Source organism: Prionailurus viverrinus, chromosome C1, assembly GCF_022837055.1.
Source record: "Prionailurus viverrinus isolate Anna chromosome C1, UM_Priviv_1.0, whole genome shotgun sequence".
NCBI classification, from domain to species: Eukaryota; Metazoa; Chordata; class Mammalia; order Carnivora; family Felidae; genus Prionailurus; species Prionailurus viverrinus.
This window is the reverse complement of record NC_062568.1, coordinates 203574184-203599165: the sequence shown is the minus strand read 5'-3', so window position 1 is coordinate 203599165 and position 24982 is coordinate 203574184. Positions and strand designations below refer to the sequence as shown.

The 24982-nt window shown below is 52.7% G+C and overlaps 1 protein-coding gene across 5 annotated transcripts in view; it reads left to right on the top strand.

Moving 5' to 3' along the window:
* Nucleotides 1–2505: 2505 nt before the first annotated feature.
* Nucleotides 2506–24982, top strand: part of TMEM51 (transmembrane protein 51) — a 54129-nt gene continuing 31652 nt past the window's right edge. For 3 of the 5 annotated variants that reach the window (XM_047871380.1, XM_047871374.1, XM_047871373.1), the window contains exon 1: nt 2506–2813. The gene's annotated coding sequence lies outside the window, so the exon portion shown is untranslated. Of the gene's footprint in view, nt 2814–3803; nt 4014–24982 lie in introns of those variants that run through there. The other 2 variants (XM_047871379.1, XM_047871377.1) reach the window with 1 other exon arrangement.

Below are 24982 nucleotides of genomic sequence, written 5' to 3'. Positions count from 1 at the left end.
AGAATTTCCACCGTTCGAGATTTACTTCTTTGGCTCTTTCCCCAAGGACATATCTTGGGCCCTTGTCAGTCAAGTCTGGCTCCTCAATAAGACCCAGCGAACCAGAGAAGAATCAGAGAAACCCACCGTGTAGAGGGAAAGGGCTGTGAAGGGTAGGATTAGGAGGACAAGGAGAGACGTGGCAAAAAAAAAAAAAAAAAAAAAAAAAACCAACAAGTTTGCCAGTTTCTAGTTTTGCCTGTGGCTCTGCTTTGGATGGGAATTTCTCCAGCCTCTCCCCAGATCAGCCAGGGTGAGCTGCCTAAAAGGAACACTCTGAGGATGGTTTGCTGAGATAGACCTGCCCGGTTAGGTTTGCAGCAGAGCTGGGTGGCATGGAAAAGTACTGACGCCCTTTGCCTGCAGGTAGGAGCTGCAGCCGCGGTCTGAAATGATCTTCCCCGGTCCAGGCCTCTCCAAAGTCGGTCTTGCAGAGTGAAATGAAAGCCGGATCCTGGGTCTTATCTGAAAGTGGGACTGTTTCCCATCAACCATCTGGAGACTGGAAGTTTCCCAAATTCATGGTCTAAACTTGGTGATGGAATATACAGCTCTCCGATGTGAGCTTGTCAGCACGGGCACCTGCCTACACAGAGAGTTCTCCCCCATTCAATAAAATAATGTGACTATTTGGGGCTCTCATTCATCCCCCCCCCCCCAAAATTAATTAAGCACCTGCCGAGGGCCAGGAGAAGTGGGCGGGACACAGCGGTCCCTATCCTCAAGGAGAGCAGGAGGCAGACTTTGTAAAGAGTTATGCCACGGTGCAGAGTGAGACAGAAGCGACTTCTTTTCCTGAAGGACAGACAGGAGAAGCAGGGAACCTTGTCTCAAGGGGGAGAGTGTGTGCACAGTGACAAGGAGTTCTCCCAAAGCAGGGAGAGCGCGGGCTTTGGAGCCCACGAGCTGGGATCTAACTCCTGATACTTCCCAGCTGTGTGGCCTTGGGCAATTGATGACCTCACCTTTCAGAGCCTCAGCTTTCTCTTCTATAAAATGGGTGTAACCCAAAAGTATCCCTGAGGTTGTTACAAGGATTAAGTGGGCTGGGCAGTGAGTAGCTGCCTGGCAACAGGTCCATAGTGAGGATGTGAGAGATGTTACTGTCATACTCATGGAGACGCATCACTGTTTCCCTAAATGCTTTCCTCACCCCCAAATCACAAGACAGCCCCAAATATGCCTATTTGTGGACACGAGGGTCCTGTTAGACGGCAACTGTTCAAGTTAAAAGGCAACAATGGGAAAAAAAAAATACCCACATGGGACAACATACGTATACACACGTTGGGATGATGGCGACCCGTGAACTTGGCAGTTTGGAAGTGAACTCCATTGCGATTCCACCAGGGTGTCTAATTTCATCCCGGACACAGCCGATTCCCAGTAGGAGGCGCCTTCTGTCCTCAGGGATAGTCTCTGATACCCGGCCAGCTGCCTACTGGCTTTTCTCAGGGTTTGAACTTCAAAGAACTGGACCGAGAAGGGGACCCCGGCCTGTCCTCTCTTGGAATTCAAACAACCCGAGATTGGGAGAGGAGGCGGCTTCCCTTCTCCCCCTGTGTTCAGAATCCAGCTTCTTTTGCGGCCTGGCTGAGATCACTTTGGGCGCCGCACGGGTTCCAGGGCAAACCTCCAGGTGCGGGGGGCAGAGGCGCCCTCGCCAGCTCGGGCTTACCCTCCCCAGAGCCAGGTCTCAGGCAGCGGTTCTGAGGCGCTAAACAGAGGTGGGCCGCCGCCCGCATCCCGGTGGTCAGGACGACGACAGCCCGTGTTCCACCGGGAAAGTTCTCCGGAAAGCTGGGAAAGAGCACCGGGCAGGCGAAATTCTCCGGCCAGGGCGCCCGCACCCCGTAAGCAGGCGCGGGCTCCCCGAAGGGGCTCCACCCGGGGCCGGGCCACCGGGAACCCGCAGGGGGTGCTCAGGGGACGGGGGAGGGGTGGGCGACCGGGCGGAGGGCAGGAGCCCACTCGCTTTTTAAAAACCTGCTTCCTTCTTCCCCGACTCCACCCATCAGTCACCTCGCAAACCACCTGCCCAGGGCGGTGCGGGCGGGCCCCGGCGCCCCGAACACGCCCTAGGGTGGAGAGGGAGGCGGCAGCCTCCCCAGGAAGTGGAGGTAGAGGCCGGCGCACCGGGCGGCCAGGTGAGCGTCCCGCCAGGTAGAGGCGCGGCAGGCGGGTCCGCAGGGCCGTACCAGCCTCCGGGGCGGAGGAGTCTCCCAGCTCTACTTAACCCTTAACTAACCTGGACTCCGGTCCGAGTCACCCTCCCCCCCTCCCACCCCCACGTCCCATTCCGCGGCCCGGGGTTGGGGATGTCTGGACCCTGCTCCCTCCCCCCACCCCTGCTTCGCCAACTCCTAGCGGCAGGGGGCGGGGGAGGACTTGGCCTAGCGTCCCCGCCCCGCACTCCCCCAGCCCACCCGAGGACGTGGGTGCCGCCGGCCTGGGGGTGGCGCGGAGGGCAGGGCGGGAGGGTCGACCGGTGGGCGGCGCCTCTCCGGGCCCGAGGCCGCTCGGGGCCGGCGCCGCCCTCGGCCTCTCGCCGTCCCTCCCTCCTGCACGCCGGCGCCTCGAGGCTGCGCTTCCTGCGTCCCCATCCCGGTCCCGGCGCGGGCGGTGCGCCCTCTCCGCCACCGCCTCGCTGGGTCGGGACTCCCCGAGCCCTGGGATCACAGCGCCCCGGAAGAGGCAGCCCGAGGGGACGGGGTCGTGGAGCCCCCGGTCCCCGGTAGTGCGACCGTGACCGAGCTGGCCCCGCAGCCGCCCGGGTGAGTCTGCGCCGCAGCGCCTTCCGCTCCGCGGCGCCCGGCGGAGTGAGTGTTGGCTCCCCGCCCGGCCGGGGAGGGAGTCGAGGGCAGGCTGGGTCTGTCTGTCCGTCCGTCCGGGAGCTTCCTGTCCCGGGTCTGCGGCCGGGAGGACTCGGAACCCGCAGTCGCCGGAGCCGCGCCCCAGCGGTGCGGGACCCCCCGCCTCCCGGCATCGCGCTGGCCTCCGCCGGGGGAAGGCGCCCGGCCTCCGGGGCTCCCCGTGGGCGGGGACAGGTGCCCTCCTCCTGGCGGGTTTCGAACCCTTGGCCTCCCCCAAGAGGCACCTTCCACCCGTACTTAGAGCCGAGCTTCCCAGGGAGTCCCCGGAAACCACCCTGGCGCTGCGCGATGGACCCCCCTTCTCCCATCCCTAACTTTTGTGGAAATCGAGGCTTTTCAGGGATTTCGATTGGAGTGTGTGTTTCACGTACTAGAAAAAAAAAAAAAAAAACCAAAAAAAACCAAAACGGTGAGAAACCGGGCGCGAGCAAAGTGGGGTGAAACTCAGTTTCTTCGCTGTTCAATGCGCATGACTGCCCCCTGGGATGAGGCGGGGGCACTCGTGCCTGGCACACAGCAGGTACTTGCCTGCCGTCCAACCCAGATCTTTTGTCTGCTTCCTGACGGGAGACGTGTGGCCTGGGAGCGCCAAGTCTGGTTGACCGGGATGGTCACCTAGAGAAAGCAAGCTTTCCGTAACCGAGAGGTGGGGGGACAGGGAACCTGGATGTCCTTACGGTTCCCCGGCCGGTCGCTGCCGTGCGGCACCTGTGCACTCTCGGTTGAGCTTGGGTGGCCCCCGGCCAGATCCCTCCAAGCCGCGCGGGTGGTCCGGGCCCTGGGAACCCAGGCTCCGCGGGAGCGGCGGGGGCGGGGCCTGGGTGGGCGGGGCCGCGGCGGCGGGGGCGGGGCCGGGGCCGGGGTCAACCCAGAAGTGCCACTGGAGAGGGGTTACCCTGTAGGGCTGGATTTTGATTTTCGTTCTGCGTGGTTTGTTTGGAGCATAGCTTCTCTAGTTGAAAGGTCGGCTCTGGGACCTGTGAACGGCTTTTGCGCTTTGGAGACTTGTCACACGAGGATCTCGTCCTAAGTTTATAGGAAGACGTGGAATTGGGAAGGAGCCCCTTTCCCTCCAAACACTTCCTCTGCAGCCTGCCAGAGGTACTGCCCAGCCTGGGAGAAAAGGCAGAAGAGAGAGGAAGGGGAGGAGGCTGGCTGTGTATCTGCTCCTCAGGAGGTTCTGTCCAGGGGTTGGGTGATTGGGACCTCCTGGGAGCTGTGCGAGGGCCAGGCCTGCCCCAGGGATGCAGGGCCCAGGGGCCTTAAAATCTCCCAGCCTCGTGACTGGTAAATGACAAGCATTGCTGGGAGGCGGTGATACAGTCAGGCCCCAGCACTGGCTCACTGTGTGTGACCTGCCTCACCGAGCCTCGGTTTCTTCATCTGTACTCTGGGAATGATGCCCTCCTAAGTGGGACCTTCATGCCTAGCCCCTAGCAAGTATTCTGTAGGAAATTATGTCACAGGGCTTAGACGAGAACAAGAGACAGAAAATAACTCAGGCTGAGGAGGTCCTGCTAAAAAAAGAATGTTGGAATATTGAACAGTGTATCAGTCCCCCAGGGAGAGGGAGGAAGGGTGTCTGGGTAGATGGAACAGCATAAGCGAAGGCCCAGAGGTGTGGAGGTAATGGGGTGTGCTGGGCCTGGAGGGGTGTGCTCAGGCAGTGGCAGGCAGGTTTGTGGGAAGGTGGAGAAAGTGAAGGGAACGGAGCGGCTGGAATGAGCTAGACTGAATAGGCAGGGGGCTGGTCGTTACAGATGGGACTTTCTCATGTGAGCGCCTTGGAGTCATTCAACAGATGGTGACAGAGTGCCTTCCGTGGCCCAGGCACTGTTCTAGGTGCTCGGTATGGATCACTGAACAAGAAAGACGCAAGGGAGTCATTGGATCCCGTTGACATGTGAGCAAGATAACTCTGGCTGTGTGAAGTCACATGAGAGTTTGGGGAAGGCTGCTGGGGGCAGGGGGTGGGAGGAGGCGGACCTCTAGGCTGGGGGCAGTGGGAATGAAGCAGGGGGTGCTGGAGTGGAGACCCACACAGGAGGCGGAGATTAACACGCGGTCTTAACACGTGCCCGGCGGTCAAGGGTGACGTTTGTGGATTTGGTGTGGGGTCCAAGCTGCCAGCCTGTCTTCTACCAGAGAGAGCGGGCGAGTGCCCGGGACCTTGGCAGGGTCCAAGCGCCCCTCCTCCCCCCCTCCCCCCACCTGTGGCTCCCCGCTCCCTGGCTCCAGGAGGCACAGGACCCAGGAGCTTCTGTGTGAAGAATGGCAAAGCTGGAGGCTGAGCCAGGAGCCCGTCTCCTGGGCAACCTGCCTCTTTCAGGGCTCCTGTTTTTTGGGTCATGGTTCTGGTAAATGTTCTCTCCCTCCGTGGGCCTGGCAGTAAAACCGTGCAGAGCCCCAGGGCTGGACAAGGCTGAAGCCTGAAGGGCTTTGGCTCTGGGCCTCTCTTCCCCGGGGCTCCAAATTAAGGTGGAATTCGAGGGACCGAGCAGAGTTTTCTCCCTAAGCGCTAGGAAAGTTCCAGAATGTGGTGAAGGGTCTGCTTCTGGCTCCGGGCTTTTGCTTTCACTTTGGTTGTGAAGTTTGGATGGGTCATTCTTGCCACTGGCAGCTGTAAGAGAAACTTCCGTGTTGGATGGAAGTTACCCTTTGCTTGGAGAGGGACCACACTGTCTTTCACCTGCCACAGGAGGACCCTAGAATGTCTTGGGTGCAGGGGACCACGCTCATTTGATGAGTAAAACTCAGAGTGGGGAGGAATGCCTGGGGGGCTCAGTCCGTTAAGAGTCCAACTCTTGATTTCGGCTCAGGTCGTGATCTCACAGTTCAGTTCGTGAGTTTGAGCCCCACATTGGGCTCCATGCTGCTTGGGATTCTCTCTCTCTCTCCATTTCTCTCTCCCGTGCATTCTCTCTCTCTCTCTCTCTCTCTCTCTCTCTCTCTCTCTCTCAAAATAAATAATAAAAGACTTAAAAAAAAAACCTGAGAGAGGGGAAGGGCACACAGCCGCAGAACTGGGACAGAAACCCACCTGACCACTCTAGGCTCCTCTGCGTTCTCCCAGGAGGTCTGACCACAATCAGGTCAGAGACTTGTTTTAGAGCCCAGTTTAGCACAGGTTTGCTGGTTTCTCAGGATCTCTGTCTTGCTTCATATAGAGTCTCACTTCTCTCCAGCCTGGACAGGTGGCCCGCTTGGCCTGTTAACAGTTTTTGTTCTCCTTCTCTTGGATCGAGCCCTTGGCACACTGGCTGCCTCTCCTGGGAGCTCTGGCTCCCCAAAGAAACAGGTTGCTTGTTCGGGTTTCCCCGTTTCAGCCCAGACTGCCCCAAGACCCTGGCCAGAGGCAGCCCTCCCAGGGGCCGTGCTGAGCTCTCCCACTAGCTGTGGCCTCAGACTGATTCTTGACTCCTCCCTCCCCTCAGTCCCAACCCTTATCTCCAGAGGCCGATTGGCCCTGCCTTCCATCCAGAGTTGTTTACTTGGGCTGAGCTGCCAACAGTCCCCTTATTCTCTCTTGCCCTAGATTTATCAGCCTGTGCAGCCCTTAAACCTGAATGCCTGGCTCTTAGAATATCGGAGCCAGAGGGGACTTCAGCGGTCAGAAAGTCTAGTCTGTTTCTTTTACAAGTGGGGAAACTGAGACCCAGGGAAGGGAAGGTGCTTGCTTGAGTTCAGAGCTAGGACTATGACCCAAGTTTCCTGATTTGGGCCTGAATGATTTCCAGGATGGTTCTTGAAAAACAAAACAAACAAACAAAAACAAGACAGTAAAGTCAGAGGAGCCCGTCTCCAGAAGCCGCTTTCTCTCTCTGCTCCGCCCTGGCAGGTGTTCTTGGAGGCCACCACCGTGACCTGTCTAGGACGAGCAAATGCTGAGGGCCCTGGAAGACGGGGGAGGGGGATGCATAAGGAGGAGTAGATACCTTGACAATTTCAAGTAGATACCTTGACAATTTCAAACCAGATGGTAACGCCAGGGGGTAAGCCAGTGATGAAGCTTTTTGCTGCCCCTCTAAAAGTTCCCTAGAAGGTACCGCTGGATGGACAGGCTTTTAAAGTTGTTTTCTCCCTTTTAAAGTTGTTTTTTCTCCCCCGGAGTGCAAGGGAAGTGCATGCCCCTGGTAGAAAACCTGGACGGAAAACCTCGCCATATGCTGGCAACCACTGTTGATATTTTGGTGTTCATGCAGATTTTTTGTTTGCTTGCCTGCTTGCTCTGCTCTTTAATATCCTGGCTTTTCAGTTCATCATCATGACAGGTATTTTCCCCAGTGAGAGTTTTTCCACACCGGTTCTAACCCGCCAGTCTCCCATGCTTCTGCTGTCTGGTGGCCGGAAGGTACTCAGGAGGCCAGCCTTGTGTGGCTCTGTCAGAACACTCCAGCAACCAAAATCTTGTAATGCTATGCAAGTTCTCCACCACCGTGGGATTTCAGGGGGCCATGTCTCTGCACCGCCATGGTGTTTGGGAAAGGGCTCTGTTTACAAAATCGAAAGCAAATATCTCTTCTTAGGGAGCCTCTTAGAAATGGAGGAGGTTGGGGCGCCTGGGTGGCTCAGTCGGTTGAGCGTCCGACTTCAGCTCAGGTCACGATCTCGCGGTCCGTGAGTTTGAGCCCCGCGTCGGGCTCTGGGCTGATGGCTCAGAGCCTGGAGCCTGCTTCCATTCTGTGTCTCCCCCTCTCTCTGCCCCTCCCCCGTTCATGCTCTGTCTCTCTCTGTCTCAAAAATAAATAAAACGTTTAAAAAAAAATTTAAAAAAAAAAAAAAAAAAAAAAAAAAAAAAAGAAATGGAGGAGGTTAGCCATCCGGGCGGGATGGGTGTGATCCAAAGATTATAGGGGGGAAGGTGAAAGCTTTGTTTTCCTCTGTTTCCTGTGATTTTTTTTTTTTTTTTTTTTGCTGTGTTCGGTTTTAACCCAGCCAGGTACTCTTGCCCACTTTTATCACCCCTTGCCCTGAATCTTCCCAGGATTAGGCCCTGGGGTGGCAAGTGCGGGTCCCTGGGAAAATCAAGACTGTGTTTTGTTTGCCTGCCTCTTGGACAGCAAGTATTTCAATGGCAAACATGAGCAGAGAATTTGGTACCCACTCAGGTGACCCAGGTTGGCCACTTCACCTTTGGGACTGGTTCTCCCGGCATCTCTCGGACTCTTAACAGGATCACAGCTTTGCCAATACTAGAAATGATCCGGGAGATCCCTTAGGCTAATGCCTACAGACTGCGGGCGGCAACTAAGTGGGGTTTAAAATCAGTTACGTAGGGGTGCCTGGGTGGCTCGGTCGGTTGAGCTTCTGGCTTTGGCTCAGGTCATGATCTCAAGGTCCACACGTGGGAGCCCCGCGTCGGGCTCTGTGCTGACAGCTCGGAGCCTGGAGCCTGCTTTGGATTCTGTGTCTCCTTCTCTCTCTGCCCCTCTCTCGCTCGCACTCTGTCTCTCTCTCTCAAAAGTCAATAAACATGAAAAATAAATTTTTTTAATAAAAAAATAAAAAATAACTAAGGTCAGTTATGTAGTTTTCCCCTGGCTTTCTAAAAGTGACATAGAAGAAAGCAGACTAGAAAAGAAAGTGCATCCCCTGTCCTGAGAAGTATTCTTTAGTAAGACTGTCACGTCAGGTATATGTATGTGGACACGCACCGAGTCACCAGATAAATATATTTCCAGCTGCGTGGTCAGAACCTTGGGCAGAGATGCTGCCGTCCATTGGGTTTCTTTTTTAATTGAGGTACAGTTAACATACAACATTATACGAGTTGCAGGTATACGACACAGTGATTTGACCTTTGTGTGTGTCGCAAAATGATTAACATAGCCAAATTACCATCTGCCACCTGCCGAAGTTTGTACGGTGTTATTGACTGTATTCCCCATGCTGGACGTTACACCCCCGGTGACTTATTTATTTTGTGACCTTCTTGATTTTATGGGAAGTACAAACTTCCCCCACCTGACTGCTCTCTCCCCCGAGCCACCACCGCTCTGGTCTCTGTATCCATGAGCCTGGGGTTTGTTTTGTTTTCTTTGTTTTGTTTTTTAGATTCCACACATTTGTGAAATCAGGTGGTATTTGTCTTTCTCTGCCTAACTTATTTCACTTTGCCTAATACTCTCGAGGTGGACACGTGTTGTTGGAAATGGCAAGGTTTCATTCTTTCTTAGGGCCGAGTAGTATTCATTTATATGTATCAATGAATATATGTACATAAAATACATACATACATATAAATGAATATATGCATCGCATCTTCTCTATCTACCCACCCACGGATGGACCCTTAGGTTGTTTCCATGTCTTGGCTGTTGCAAATAATACTGCAGTGAACATATGGGTGCATGTATGTTTTCAAATTAGTGCTGTTTTCTTTGTATACAATACCCGGCAGTGAAATTGCTGGATCATAGGGTAGTTCTAGGTTTCATTTTTGAGGAACCTCCGTCCTGTCTTCCACGGCGGCCGCACCAACTTACGTTCCCACCAGCGGTGCGCAAGGATTCCCTTTTTCCTCCACATCCTTGCCCGCGCTTATGACTTCGCGTCTTTTTGATGACGGCCGTTCTGACAGATGTGAGGTGATACCTCGTGGCGGTTTTGATTCGCATTTCCTGATGGTGAGTGACGTTGAGCTTCTTGTCATGTGTCTGTTGGCCATCTGGATGGCTTCTTTGGAAAAGGGTCTTGGATTGGCTGCTCATTTGTTCATCAGATTCGTTGGGGGTTTCTTTTGTTATTGAGCTGTATGGGCTCTTTATAGATTTTGGATATTCACCTCCATTCAGATAGATGGTTTGCAAATGTCGTCTCCCATTCAGGAGGTTTTCTTTTCGTTTTGTTGATGGTTTTCCGTGCCGTGCGAAAGCTTTCGGTTTGCCATACGCCAATTGTTTCTTTTTGCTTTTGTTTTCTCTGCCTTTGGAGTCAGATCCAAAAAGACTTCGCTTAAACCAACGTCAGGGAGCTTACTGCTTCCGTTTTCTCCTAGGGGTTTTGTGGATTCAGGTCTTACATTCAAGTCTTCAATCCATTGTGAGTTAATTTGTGTATATGCTGTAACAGTCCACTGCTTTTTATGCTGTGATCCCGGGGAACTTGGAATTCTTTGGACGGGTCCCAGAAACAGTCAGGGATAGAGCTGAGTGGTGGGAGGCGGGGCCAGCTGGAAGGAAGCCGCTTACTCATGTTCCAGATATCAGGGGTATGAAAGATTCCTTTAAAAAAGTTCTCTGCCTTTGAAAACAAAATGAAACAGCAAGCTGGAAACCACTGCTTACCTAGCCACCTCAGTTCTTAGAATTGAGAATTCTCACGCAGATCCCTCTAAAAAAAAGTCATTTTGGAAGCGAGACTCATTCATTTGACTGATATTTATTGCATTCTTTCTACAGGCCAGGGATTCTGGATTTGGGCAGAACATGGTCCATTAGGGAGACATGGTCCCTGCTCTCCTGGAGCTTACTCCTTATTGGGGAGGAATGAGGAGTCTGTAAACTAGGACACAAATCAATGAAATAACAAACCAATAATCATATACTCACAGAACTAAAATACTGGACTCCTTAGCGTTCAGACTCAGTTTACCTTGCTAGACCTGTTGCCGCTTCCCCAACCCTCCCCCCACCAACAGATGGGCAGTAAGGAACTAGAACCACTTCCCACTTATCTCCACCTTCCTCCTACACCCCCACCCATGAACTTCGGTGGGTTTTCTCTTTCTATTCCTTCTGCTTTTCTGCCTAGATCATCCTCTGTCCAAGAACAAAACTCCTCAAAAAACAAACAAACAAACAAAAAAACTCAAACTCTCTTTATTTGGAAATTATTTTATTTCATTTTATTCTAAAGTTGGGTTTTTTTAAATTTTTTTAATGTTTATTTATTTTTGAGAGAGAGAGAGAGAGAGAGAGAGAGAGAGAGACAGAGCATGAGCAGGGGAGGGGCAGAGAGAGAGGGAGACACAGAACCCACAGAGCCCAAAGCAGAGCTCGAACTCACAGACCACAAGATCATGACCTGAGCCAAAGTGTGACGCTGAACCAACTGAGCCACCCACGCGCCGCTTATTTTGGAATAATTTTAGATTTATAAAAAAATTCACAAAAATAGTATAGTTTTCCTATATCCTAGTTTTCCTACATTCCTATGTTCCTATTTCCTGTATCCTCACTCGGCTTCCCCTAGTGTTAGTATCTTACATAACATGGTGTATATCACAAAACTAAGAAATTCACGTTACTACTAGCAAAATGGGTTTATGGCAAGAAAGTTTCATACGTGCTGTGACATAGTTGTCAGCACAGCAGGTGAGAGCATGAAAATGAAGGAGGAGGAGGAGGAGGAAGGGGGGAGGAGAAGAACCAGGAGGAGACGGAGGAGGGGGAGGAGGAGGGGGAGGGGGAGGGAGAGGAAGAGGAGGGGGAGAATGAGAAGAACAATGAGAAGGAGGAAGAGGGGGAGGAGGAGAGTGAGGAGGAGGAGAGGGAGGAGGAAGAGGAGGGGGAGGGGGAGAGGGAGAGGGAGAGGGGTGATGAGGAGGAGGGGGAGGGGGGAGGGGGGAGGAGGGGGAGGAGGAGAAATGCCCTTGGCTCATAAGCACGTGGAAAAAAAACAAACAAAAAAAAAAAGTCAACCCCATTGTAGTAAAGAAAATACCACTTAATACCGTCTTTCACATATGAAAGTTGAAATGTTTTGAACGCTTCAAAATTTTAGCTTAAAAAAGGAATGCTAATCTTTCACGAGCTCATGGTGGGCACGAGGACTGTCTGAAATGTGTGTCAAAGCCTTAAAAAAACCCAGCAGTTTCAATACTAGGATTTTATTCAGAGGAAACATGACTGTTTAAGGAGTTCGTTTCAATACTGATTTTCTTTTAAGTGTATTTACTTTCTGGAGAGACAGAGACAGAGGAGCGTGAGCGGGGGAGGGGCACAGAGCAAAGGAGAGAGAGAATCCCAAGCAGGCTCCACGCTGTCAGCACAGAGCCCGATGTGGGGCTTGAACCCATGAACCTCGAGATCATGACCTGGGCCGAAATCAAGAGACAGACACTTAACCTGCAGAGCTGCCCAGTCACCCTAATACTGTTATTTTGAAAAATAGCAATAAAATTAGAAACCAGCTATGTGTCTGGCAATAGGAGATCGGTTGGTTATGTAAATTATGAGTCCTCCGTGTTCTGGAATATTCCTCAACCACTAAAAGTTACGGTTTAGATGAATACTGATGATGTGCAAAATTGTCCGTTATTTACCAACATTTTAAAAGTTGGGGCGCCTGGGTGGCTCAGTCTGTTGAGCGTCCGACTTCGGCTCAGGTCATGATCCCGCGGTTTGCGGGTTCGAGCCCCACGTGGGTTCCCTGCTGTCAGCGTAGAGCCCACTTCGGATCCTGTGTCCCCCTCTCTCTGCCCCTCCCCCACTTGCACTCTCTGTCTCTCTCAAGAGAAATAGATAGATAGATAAAACTTTGAAAAAAAAATCTAAGAAACAAATAGAATCAGATTGTGACGCCTTTGGAGTCCGGCTTCTTTTTCGGAGTGTCGTGCTTTGAGGTTCCTCCACGTTGAGTTACCCCATCCTACGGATGTAGCGAATGTTTGTCTGTTTATCCCCTCACCTGCTGAACAATATCTGGATTGTTTCCAGTTTGGGGTGGTGATGAGTAAGGCCGCTATAAACGTTCTCGCGCAGGTTTTACTGTGCAGGTACGTTTTTCATTTCTCTCGCGCAAATACCAAGGAGTGGGGTTGCCTGCTGTGTCTGGTGAGTGGATCTTTAGATGAAGTGGCCACACTGAAAAGTTTCATGCTGAGGACCAGGGAGGGGAGGGTGGAAGGGAGTAGCAGACTCTGGCCGAGCTCCTACTGTGTGCCTCTCACAGAGGCAACAGCTTCACACACGTGGCCTCGCATGGTCCCCAGCACAGCCGAGCAAAATACGGGCTCTGGCTGCCCCCTTTACAGACGACCCTCAGAAAAGGTGATTACATGTGCTTCGATCTGATCAACAGAGATCTACTCTCTTTGTATTTGGAGGGGGTTTGTGGTAGGAGGCCGTTTAGCCTCCACTCTATGTCTCCCTCCACGTTCCAGCTTTGTTCTAGCATTTACACATCTTCATCACCCCCTGCCTGGTGCAGAGCTGATGGGGCTGAGTGCACACCCCTTGAACTTCCATAAGAAGGTTCTTCCCAGTTCCTACTGCCAGCACCCCGCTGGGTAGGGACCTAATGAAATATGAATAACCCCTCAATCTGGAACTATAATGACCTGTGTTGAAGGAGAAACAGGAAAAACAGTGTCACCCCTCCTTGAGTGATGTTTTGCCTTTCCCCCCTCCCACGTGGGTCCTCCTCTGCCAGGAAGTAAGTTGACCTCTCCCCCGTGGTGATCTGTCCCTGCCCCGTGTCACAGAAATGGCAGTCACAACGGGTTGTGTCTAGTTCTTAACTTAAAGAACTTTTTACTGGCTCTTTTCAGTTAGAAAATTAACTGATTAGAAAAAATTTTTTATACACCGTAAAAATGTAAAAAAAAAAAAAACAAAAAACAAAAACCTCAAACGCCGTAAAAGGGATAGCCAATGGAAAAATGTAAACCTCCCGCTCATCTCAGACCCCCAGTGCCTTTCCTCAGAGATATAGCCACGGCTCGCGGGTTTCTTGTACATGCTTCCAGAAATTCCCTGTGGGTATAAGATGCTTTTAAGTGTTGCTTTTAGATGTTCACGTGTTAAGAGTTGTCAGGATCGTTCTGAAATTGTTGGGACCTCTGAAACATGTAATCACTCATAGCAACGTCCTCAGATTGCCTTTGAGGACCCACCAGCCACCTGAAATCTTACGGCAAACCGTCTGCCTCTGCGTTTTTCTCTGGGGCGTCAGTAGCTTTCATGAGGGTCTGTGCACACACACGCGCGCACACACACACACACACGAAGAAACATGGCTTACCCAAAAAGGCATGGTGAGCGGGTACGAGAGAGGCAAGCTTTTACTGATAGAAAGTAGTTAAATGTGTAATTAGCTGGGGGGTGGATACGAGCTCCAAATTTCTGGATCGCTGGTGCCTCGTTGTGTGGATGGAAGCTGATGGAACCTCCGATTGGACAGTTTCGTCCCGGGCTAAGGGGGAACTGTGCCTGGCTGAGCCAGAGCCGTGAAGTTCACGGGGTTCTTCAGCCCTGCGTGTTTCTACTGACTCATTGCCTGTGGGGAAGTGTGCTGGCAGCTTTAAAACAACACGCGTATGCTCTTGCCCCGGATGGAGTTATCCATTTACTGGGAACTTCTCACAGGAGGACACACATTTGCTTCCTACGAGAGGATTTCAGGCTGAGACACATTCAAAAAGATTTTAGGGAAATTCCTGGCAGCCAGAGCCACGTCTGGTTGATGATGAGTGTCAGGAATGTTTTGGGGAAATGTCCTTCGTGGGGTCAGTACTCTTTTTTTTTTAATTTTTTTTTCAACGTTTATTTACTTTTGGGACAGAGAGAGACAGAGCATGAACGGGGGAGGGGCAGAGAGAGAGGGAGACACAGAATCGGAAACAGGCTCCAGGCTCTGAGCCATCAGCCCAGAGCCCGACGCGGGGCTCGAACTCACGGACCGCGAGATCGTGACCTGGCTGAAGTCGGACGCTTAACCGACTGCGCCACCCAGGCGCCCCAAGTGGGGTCAGTACTCTTAATGGAGTTGTGGGGTGGCCCCGAAGGAGGCAGATCCTGGGTCGGCTGCAGGGAGGGAGGGTCTGACCTTACAAGGCATTTCCAACGTTAGTATAAAGGTACACAGCAGTTGTGACAGGCACCAGCCTAAGCGTTTTGTTTTGCATGTAGTGACACGTCACTCGCAAATCACCCTCGCAAGAGTTCAGTGGCATGGGGAAACTGAGGCAGGAGTAGGCTAGCTACTGTGCAAACAGCCTCACATCTCAAAGGCTCAAGACAGTCGGGTCACAATGTAGCCTGCTGGGTGGGGAGGGTGGGGACTTCGGGGACATAGTCATTCAGAGACCCAGCCTCCTTCCATCTTCAGTGTGCTTGGATTCCAAGGGCTTGGTGAGCTAATGACACCACCCACTAGCTGTGGAGACGGGGTTTAAACCCAGGGAGTCTGGCTCCAGAGTCTGTGTTCTTAACTACCACACTCTAGTGACAAACGAGACCACTGCTGTTTAGCTCGATGCACCTGCTGTGCCACCTCGGAACCGACAGGTAGGGAGACGCGCTGGTGTTCTGGAGAACACTGGCACCTCGTTGCAAGGGATCAAGCTTTTCTTTCTAAGGAGTGAGATGGGTAAACCTCACAGACGTTTTTACCTCGTCTTCTGCACGTAAAGATGAAAGCATTTGCCCCCCCAAATGTCTGCACCCCAAATAAACCTGTATCGGCTACGTTGCTGCCTGGGACGCGGGTCTTTCCGCCACAGACACCATCCCTGCAGAGCCGAGTGCCCCAAATTGCTGCTTGTTGTAGGGAGGAGGTTTCGCTAAATTTCGGCGCCCTCGTTCACACGTGTTTCCCCAGTTGAAGTGCCTTCTTGTGGAAACAACCCAAACGTCCCACATGAAGGCCTGGACGAGACTGTGTGGTACGTCCACGCACGGGAATGCCACGTGGCTGTGAAACGTGGCGGTGATGGGGACCTTGAGCATCATGGGAAGACAACTCTAATCTAATATTGTAAAAAGGCAGAGTATAAAGGCGGTGAATTTTTTAGCTTTAAAAAAGACACAAAGGGGATAAAAATCTGGATAGCGACCATTTCTAAATTTCCTATAGAGAAACATGTATCATTTTGTATTAAAGTTACAGATTTACGTACAAGCGCTGGCCCTCAGGACCTCAAGTGACTTGGGCACCGGCCGAATTTCTCCTAATGAGGAGGACAGTTTTAGGATTTTGTGAGGATTGAATGATCTATGTGGAAAAAGTACTAAACACACAGTAAATGCGCAGTATGTTTCTAGATTCTGCTATTGTTATCACTTTAAAAAAATCTTTCCATTCTAGGGGCGCCTCGGCGGCTCAGTCCGTTAAGGGTCCCACTCTTGGTTGCGGCTCCGGTCACGATCTCACGGTTTGTGAGTTCGAACCCCTCGCTGGGCTCTGTGCTGACAGGGAGGAGCCTGCTTGGGATTTCTCTCTCTTCCCCTCTCTGCCCCTCCCCTGCTCGCACTCTCTCTCTCTCTCTCTCTCAAAATAAATAAATAAACTTAAAACATTTTTGAAATCTTTCCATTCCAATAAACTCACTCCAAATCCAAAGGAACCATTTCCAGTAGCCTGGGGCCGGCCGGGGGAGGGGGGCTTTATTGCAACAGGCCTGGGGGTGTGGACCTGGGAGCGGGCCAGTCTACACACCCTTCCCCGCCCCCCCCCCCCCTCTGCTGCAGGGCAGGGTAAAGCCGGGTGCCTGAGATACTGCTTCTAAGTGGAGACCAGGGGCCGCACTGGCTGACGTCTGGTTTCTGTCTCCTGCACAGAGAGATTAAGTCAGTGCTCTGGGCCTAATGGCATATTGGCTACAAGTTTGGATTCTGGGTCAGACTCCCTGGATTCCACATCGATTAAATGGGGAGACTAGTAATGCCACCTTTGGAGGGTTGGGGTGAGGGTGATATGGCGGTTAGCACAATGTCTCAATAAATGCCAACGTTCGCGGGCATAAGGGGAGGCCTCGGAAATTCACACAACATAAAATTACATGAGTAACATAATACCATATACATTTCCAGAACCTTTTCATCATCCCGGGCAGAAACGGAGGAGGAAGGCTTTTTAAGTGCCTACACGCGTGAGTGGTTCTTCAACTGTAGCACGTGTCAGAAGCTCCCCAGAATTTTCTGATGCAGTAGGTCTGGAGGGCTGGGGCCCAAGAACTTGCATTTCTAACAGGCTCCCAGGGGCGCTGATGCTGGAGGTCCAGGACCGCAGTTGGAGAACCACTGCCCGAGATGGAAAGGTCTGCGGGCACGTGTGGGTGATGACCTCGTTCGGGCTGAACCTAGAACACTGGGCCACTGCGACCTGTGGAACTGGGGATTTGTGATAAGAATTAGATCTTACACGGTCATGGCGGGGGGGGGGGGGGAGTCAGAAGTGAAAGTGACACAGGAGCTGAGGGCCCCGGATGTCCAGCCACCAAGGTGAGACCTGTGTGAGCCACAAGTCTCCCTGTGGAGAAGGCTGTGGGCAGCTGTTGCCAGTGGGTGCCCAGCAGGTGTCCAGTGACAGGCCTGGGGACACTGTCGGTCAGTGGGACCAGCGGTCAGAGGGAAGAGCTGGACACGGATCAGACAGCAGGACCGGCTCAAACCGGCTGGGCCGCGTGGCGCCCGCCCATCACTGCGTCTTCCTCGCGAGTGCAGTTTCCTCCCAAATTTCCTACAAATTCCTCTCCTGGCCACTTCTAACCTTGAGCCAAGACGGAGGAGGATTCTGGGGACAGCAGTTTCAGCTTAACCGAGTTGACACAGCCTAGGCTGCCATAACAGATCATTCAGCCTTTGCCACGGGGCTGCCTCTCTGAGCCCGCGGGGGGTTTGTCCGGGGCTTGGCTGTGGGCTCTCCCTGCAGGACCTCTGGCTGCTACAGTTGTGGCCCACCCCAGCGATGCTCTGCTCAGATCATCAATCAGCAGGATCAGAACTCCCCATGGGGCGCCTGGGTGGCTCAGTCGGTTAAGCGTCCAACTTCTGCTCAGGTCGTGATCTCCTGGTGTGTGGGTTCGAGCCCCACGTCGGGCTCCGTGCGGACAGCTCAGAGCCTGGAGCCCGCTTCGGATGCTGTGTCTCCCGCTCTCTCTGCCCCTCCCCCACTCACACCCTGTCTCTCTCTGTCTCCCTCTCACTCTGTCAAAAAAAAAAAAAATTAAAAAAAATTTTTTAAAAAGATAGACTACCCAACTATGATAATCAAAACAGTATGGTACTGGCACAAAAATAGACACAAAGATCAATAGAACAGAATAGAGAGCCCAGAAATAAATGCACCCACTTTTATGTTCCATCTATGTCAAAGCTGGCAAAGAATGGACAATGGGAAAAAGACAGTCCCTTCCACAAATGGTGTTGGGAAAACGGGACGGCTACATGCCAAAGAATGAAACTGGACCACATTCTTACACCCTGCACAAAACTTGAGGCGCCTGGGTGGCTCAGCTGGTCGAGCATCTGACTTCAGCTCGGGTCGTGATCTCACAGGTCGTGAGTTCAAGCCCCGCATCGGGCTCCGTGCTGACAGCACGGAGCCTGCTTAGGGTTCTGTCTCCTTCCTTCTCTCTCTGTCCCTCCTGCACTCTCTCTCTTAAAATGAGTAAATAAACTTGAGAAAAATTAAAAGCTTCTGCATAACAAAGAAAACCATCAACAAAACAAAAAGACAACCTGCTGAACGGGGGAAGACATTTGCAAATGACATATCTGGGTAAGGGTTAGTATCCAAAATATATAAAGAACGTACACAACTCAACACCAAAAAACCAAGGAATCCAATTTAAAAATGGGCAGAGGACACGACTAGACATTTTCCCAAAGAAGACATACAGATGGCCAACAGACCAGGAAAATACGCTCACCACCACTCATCATCAGGGAAATGCAAATCAAAACAATAATGAGGTATCACCTCACACCTGTCAGAATGGCCAAAAATCAAAACCGCAATAAATAACCAGTGTTGGTGAGGATGTGGGGGGAAAAAGGAGGCTTCGTGCACTGTTGGTGGGAATGCAAACTGGTGCAGCCACTGTGGAAAACAGGATGGAGGCTCCTCAAAAAATTAGAGAGAGAATTACCACGTGATCTGGTTATTCTGCTACTGGGTATTTACCCAGAGAAAATGACAACACTTATTCAAAAGGGTATATGCACCCCTGTGTTTGTTGCGGCATTATTTAAGGTGGGTGCAACTTAAACAAAACGAATAAAGAAAAAAAGGGACACACCAAGAAACAGACTTTTAACTACAGAGAACAAACCGATGGTTCCCAGAGGGGACGTTGGGGGGGGGGGTCGATGGGGGAAATAGGTGAAGGGAATTAATGAAGAGCACACTTGTCATGATGAGCACTGAGTAACGTGCAGACTTGTTGAATCACTATGTTGCACACCTGAAATGAATATAACACCGTATGTTAATTATACTTGGTTTTTTTTTTTAATTTTCTTCAAAAAAATAGCAGTTGCTCATTTCTTCATTGGGCAAATTTCACAAATTCCATCTTTTTTTTAAGTGTATTTATTTATTTATTTTGAGAGAGAGACAGAGCAAGCAGGAGAGGGGCAGAGAGAGAGAGAGGGAGAGAGAGGAAGCATCCCGAGCAGGCTCTGCACTGTCAGCACAGAGCCCGATGCGGGGCTCGATCCCACAAACCGTGAGATCGTGACCTGGGCCGAAACCGAGAGTCAGACACTTAACCGCCTGAGCCACCCAGGTGCCCCACAAATTCCATGTTTGCACCAAAATGGTTCCATCAAGATCATGCCAGCCTCCAGGCCTGTTTCATCTCAAAACTCTTTCTTAAATCTGGAATCTCTGAAGTTTTCTTGGAACATTTCCATAACCGTCTTTCCTTTTCGGTGACATTCCTGACATTCAGTGAATTTTGGGGGTCTGCGCCATAGAATGGACTACTTTTCCAAGAAAGCAAGCTGGAAGGTTTTGCGATGTCTGCTGCTCCTCCGAGCATCAAAGCAATGCCTCGTGGGCCAGGCTGCTTGACAAAAGGACCCTTGGCTTTGAAATAGGCTTTTAAAGAAGCCGTTATTCCCAAAGCAAGCATGAGCACCAAATGGAACACAGAGGGTTTTGCGTTTCAGCTGCTACGAGGGTAGAAAAGGAGGGATGGTCAGGTCCCAGTGAGGGGCTCTCTTCCTGACCTGCAGACAGATGCTTTCTTGCTGTGTCTTCATGTGGGCTTTTCTTGGTACATGTGTGTGGAGAGAGAGAGAGAGAGAGAGAGAGAGAGAGAGAGAGAGAGCGCTATGTAGAGTCTCTTCTTATAAGGGCACGAATCCCATCAGACCAAGGTCTCACTCTCATGACCTCATCTAACCCGATCTCCTCCCCAAAGCCCCATCTCCAAACACCATCACATTGGAGGTTAGGGCTTCAACACATGGATTTAAATTCAGTCCTTAAGAGTGCCCTAGTGTCTTCTTAGTTGCTCAGGCTAAAATCATTGGCCCCCTCATCCCATCTCTCTCTCCCCAGTCAAATCCGTAATAAGCTCATCTCCATTTGTCAGCTTTGCCTTGGGCGAGGGCAGTACCTTCCTCACTGGCTCCCTGCTGCCCCTCTGCCTTGCCCACCTTCTGAGGTTATTTCTGCCTCAGGGCCCTTGCACTCCCTGCTGTCCCCACCTGAGACTCCTCCCACCTTCCCATTCTGCTGTGCTCCTGCCTTGTTGGTCCCAGCTGAACTGTTACCTTCTCTGAGAGGCCTTCCTCCCTCACCTTATCTAAAGAACCACCTTCCCCTTGATGCTGATTTTTTCTTCTTTCTTTTCTGAACAATTCATCCCATCCCTTACGTTGTTTCTCTCTCAGTAGAAGACGGGCTTCCTGGAAACGGGCCTTTGTCTTGCTCATTCCTGTGTCTGGCACCCAGTGTTGCTTAGGGAACATTTGTTGAATGAGTGGAGTCCGCAGAGAGTCATTGAGATTTTGTGATGTGTACCGTTCCGGGGCTCAGTGTGAGAAGAGTCCCAGAGAAATGTGAAAATGCCCAGAGGCCGTGATAAGACGAACTCAGGTATGAAGCCCTGCCTGCTTAACTTCAAGTGCAGGTAGAGGAAGTAGCGTGAAAGTTACACCCTCAAGACCCCCCCCCCCCCAACTCAGTGGCCAGGATCGGGAGGCTCATACACGTGACCTGCGTGGACGAGGCTCGAGAAGAAGAGAGCTACTTCTCGCTGGCCATGCGAGGAAGCTTCACAGAGAAAGGGCGTGAGAGCTGGGTGTGGAAGGAGGTTAGGCCTTCACGGTCAGCGGGGGGAGGGGAGAAAGCCAAGGCAGGGAGACCAGACAGCATGCAGAGGGCAGAGCGCAGGGCCATGTGACCGGAGGGGGGGCATCAGGACTGTTTCCCTCCCTTGGACACGTCCCTGACATTGCACTGATCTTTCTCCTGGGAGAAAGCACGTTTTTATTCACCCTGTATTGTTGTTCATTGTTGTGTTCATTGATTGTCCTTCCCTGGTGCCAGGGCCCCCCCCCCCCCCCCGCCCCAAGCAGGTGCCCAGGGAACACTGACATAGGAAGGAATGTTGAATGGGGTGGTCCAGACGCTCCTGGACAAAGAGCTGGACATTGTCCTGTGGGCGGTGAGGGACTCCTCTGAAGCTACACAGGGGCTGGAGGGATGTCACGGCTGGACTTGGGGACTGAGAAAGCCTTGGAGAAGTGGGTGATCGTAATTATCACAATGAACCATGCCTGGGAAGTAGAGGAGAGCCGGCTGGAGGCCAAAGAAAGGCTTTGGGAAGGGAGAAGGAACGAGGCTGGGACCCACTGCACGGGGCAGTGGACAGGAGTTGCAAATGCACGTGTCTGAAAGGGGGCAGCGGGGCTGTTGAGGAGAGAGTCTAGCCAGGTATGAGGCAGCAGGGAGTGGCGGGGATCGTGGCAAAGTAGTAGGCGGGCCCCTTCCGCAGGACACAGCTCTGACTCAGCACCAGCTGCTTGCTACCTGTGAGGATTGGGGCCAGGGTTTCCAGATTTTCAAGTTCTGTGTCGGAGATCACCCATGGCTGTCAGTGCTGGTCACCATTCCATGTTCCTTAAATAACCTTTCACAGGCCGAGTAAGATACATCCACGGGCCAGATCCAGCCCTCAGGCTGCCAGGTGGGGACCTGGAGGTGTGCGTGTTTGGGGCGGTGGGGGGCGGGGGGGAAGGGTGGAGTAAAGAGGGGAGAGAATGCCCGCGGTCACTGAGATTTCCAGACCAGGTCGCCGGGACAATAGTGAGCTCTTGCACCGTGATCGGGAAGGAGGAAGGAGAGGGGCGGGCAGAGTGGAAGATGCTGAAGTGATGCGGGTGGTCTTATGACAAAAGGGGACACAGCCTGACAAAAACAGCTCATCCTGGGGAAAGGCAGTGCGTTTGAGACCGGAGGGAGGGCCTGTTTGTGGCCACCTGGTAACCAGTATGGACGTGGTCTCTCTGGGACCCTCTGTGCTTCTGCAAGGATTTTATACTGGTTTGGGATTTTTGTTTTCAAGTGTGTTTTATGTTTCTGTCTTTGTTTTTTCTTTTAAGATTGCCTGATTTGGCCCCTGGCTGGAGGCAAATGTGAGAACGCTGGTGTTAGAGCCTTAGAGACAGGGTTCAAGTCCTGGCCCAGCCACCTGCTGTTGGGGACCTTGGGCAGAGTCCCTCCAAGCCCCACTTTCCTGGGTCTCTGTCATCTCCTGGGTCTCTGGTGGATGTCTCCTTCCTGTCACTTGGGGATGACGGGTTGGGCGGGGGCATCCGTAGGCCCCCTCCCCGGTGCTCATCCCCCACTCGCGACGGATGAGATTGCTGTCCCTCCAGAGTGGCCCCCGCCTTCTCTTCTGAAATGAGGGACACAGACGGGACAAACCCAGGGTCCTTCCTGGTTCCACTTATCCCTCCTGGGCCTCGTGGTCCCCACCGCAGAGGTCTCCTTGAAATCTGAATGCACTGTGGCCGGAGGTGGGAAGCAGAGGCAGAATCTCCCTCAGCCACCTAAACGCCACAGCACGCCCTAAACAGCCCAGAAGAATCTCCTTTCCCCATGGACGGGCTTCCAGCCATGTGAGGAGGGGTCCTAAAAAACAGTTGCCAGCCACCTCCCTGGTCAGGGATGCCACAGGTCTGTGACCACATCTGTTAAGTACTTACTAGGGGCCAGGCCTCAGGTTCCCTGGTGTATCTGGCTTGCCTGTTTTACTTAAGCCCCACAACAGCGCACTAAGGTGGGTTCTATTATGTCCGCTTTACAGATGACGAAACTGAGGCTCAGTGCAGTGAAGTTGCTTGCTCCCCACCCCCCACTCAGGCTGCAGCCCCGGGCCTCCCTGGCTGGCCGGAGACCCGTTCCTCAGCCGCACAGAGCTCAGCAAATGGGTACCCTAGGGACATCTTGGAGGAGCTGCGTTACAGCTGAGACAGAAAGAAGGCGAACACGGCCGGAGGCAAAGAGGCTGTCCAGCCAGACGCGTGAGAGAGCTGTGTCCCCTGTCCCTGGGTCGTGTGGGTTGGGGAGCGTTTCTTGGTTCTCAGGAAATGCATTCCCAGGCCCAAAGCGGAAGCAAGGCGAAGTCCTGGTGTAACGTTGGCAATAACCGGGTGACGGCTGCCCGGCCTGGCGTTACACGCTCTACCCACTCGAGCGCGTGCCCTCCCTCTGCCAGTTGCATTAGAGATGCCCTACGTTTTATGATACCCTTTATACAGCTCACCTGAAATTGCTGGTTCAAGTTCATCCAGCCAGGAAGAGGTGTTAGCTGGGCGTTGAACCCGGGGCCTCCTAAGTCCAGAGCCACATGAGGCCCCTCTGGCTGGCACTCCGGGCAGAGGCAGGAGCCAGTCTTGGCAGGGGAATAAATCCGCCTCCAGTCCTCCCTGGCCTCCTGCCGTTCGGTGGCTCTTCCAGAAAGCTTCACCTGCCCTTCCTTCCACCCCACTGGTCTCTGCACCCTCGTGCCCGGCTGACTTCCCAGGCTCTGCCTGGCTCCACGCTCGGGATGAGGGTTTCAAGGCTTTGGCGAGCATCGGGACCACTTAGGCAGCGTGCTAAAAGCAGATCCTGGGCCCCACCCCAGATTCTGATTCTGGTAAGCCTGTAACGGAGCCCCAGAACCTGCTCACTTAGCGGGCGTCACCCTACCTATGCAAGGTTGGGGGCGCAGGGGACTTCAGGGAACGGCGGGCCGCGTGCTCCCGTTCCCTCTGCTTCTTGACCCCCTTCTGCCGCACAGCCAACCTCTGCTCCTCCCTGTTGTACCGTGAGGTAGCCCTGCTAAGCATCTCCGTTTTACACGTGAGGGGAGCCAGGCTCAGAGACCCGGATCTAATCATCACTGACTCTAACCATCTTGCTTTACTGCCCAGGGTTAATTGGCATGGGGTGGGGGGGCGGTCCCTGAGGGCCCCTGGTCGGGTTTAGAGGAAGGGCCGTGAATGATCAACGCCTTCAATCCATAGACCGTAGGGAGAGAAGCCGCGAGACTCGGTTAAAGCCTCGGTACCCAGAATATTCCTGGTGCCATCTCCCTGGGCTTTTGAGCCCTGGTGTGAACAGCTGACATCATCCGTCAGAGCACACCGTCCAGATTCGGTTCAGCTTTCAAAGCCGAATGTGGATCAAAGTGTGGAACGATCACTGGTTTGGAAAACGGATTCCTCTGTGATCCGGAGCGGGTCCCGTCACCTCCGGGGGCCTCCCGCCTGGAGAGGGGGCTGAAGGGAGAGGACAGCAGGGAATCCTACCCGCTCTGGACTGGCGTAGCACCTGGGAGAGGGTTAAGATAAATTCTTCTACCTGTGCCCCCAGCAACCCCGCTCCTGGGGATTGATCGAGAGAAGGGCCCACGCAAAGACTCCTGTGCAAATGTTCATGGTGGCTTTCGGCATAACAGCCCAGGTGTCCTTCCGCAGGGGAGCAGGTCAACTGTGATGCTATTGCTCAGCAAGAGAAGAACAAAACAGACCACACGTGACCGGCAGCTCCGCGGAGGAGTGCGAGGAGGCAGACGTAGAGCACGTGCTGTATGAGTCCATTGGGAGAAGCTTCTAGTACAGGCTCAGTGAACCCATCATGGCAGAAAGCAGATCAGCGGCTGCCTGGATGGGGACGGTGGGGGTTCACTGGCTGAAGGCACCACACAGGGCACTCTGGCCAGTGGTTACATGTATACACGTATACAGTTGTCGAAACTCAAGTTGCGCACTAAGATCTATGCGTTTTACTATATATAAATTCTGCCTTAGGCAAACAAATAAACAAATGAGCAAGCAGCTGCCTCTGCCGCAGCCCCAACAACTCTGAGTCAGCAGGTCTTGGGAGGGGACCCAAGGGCATCT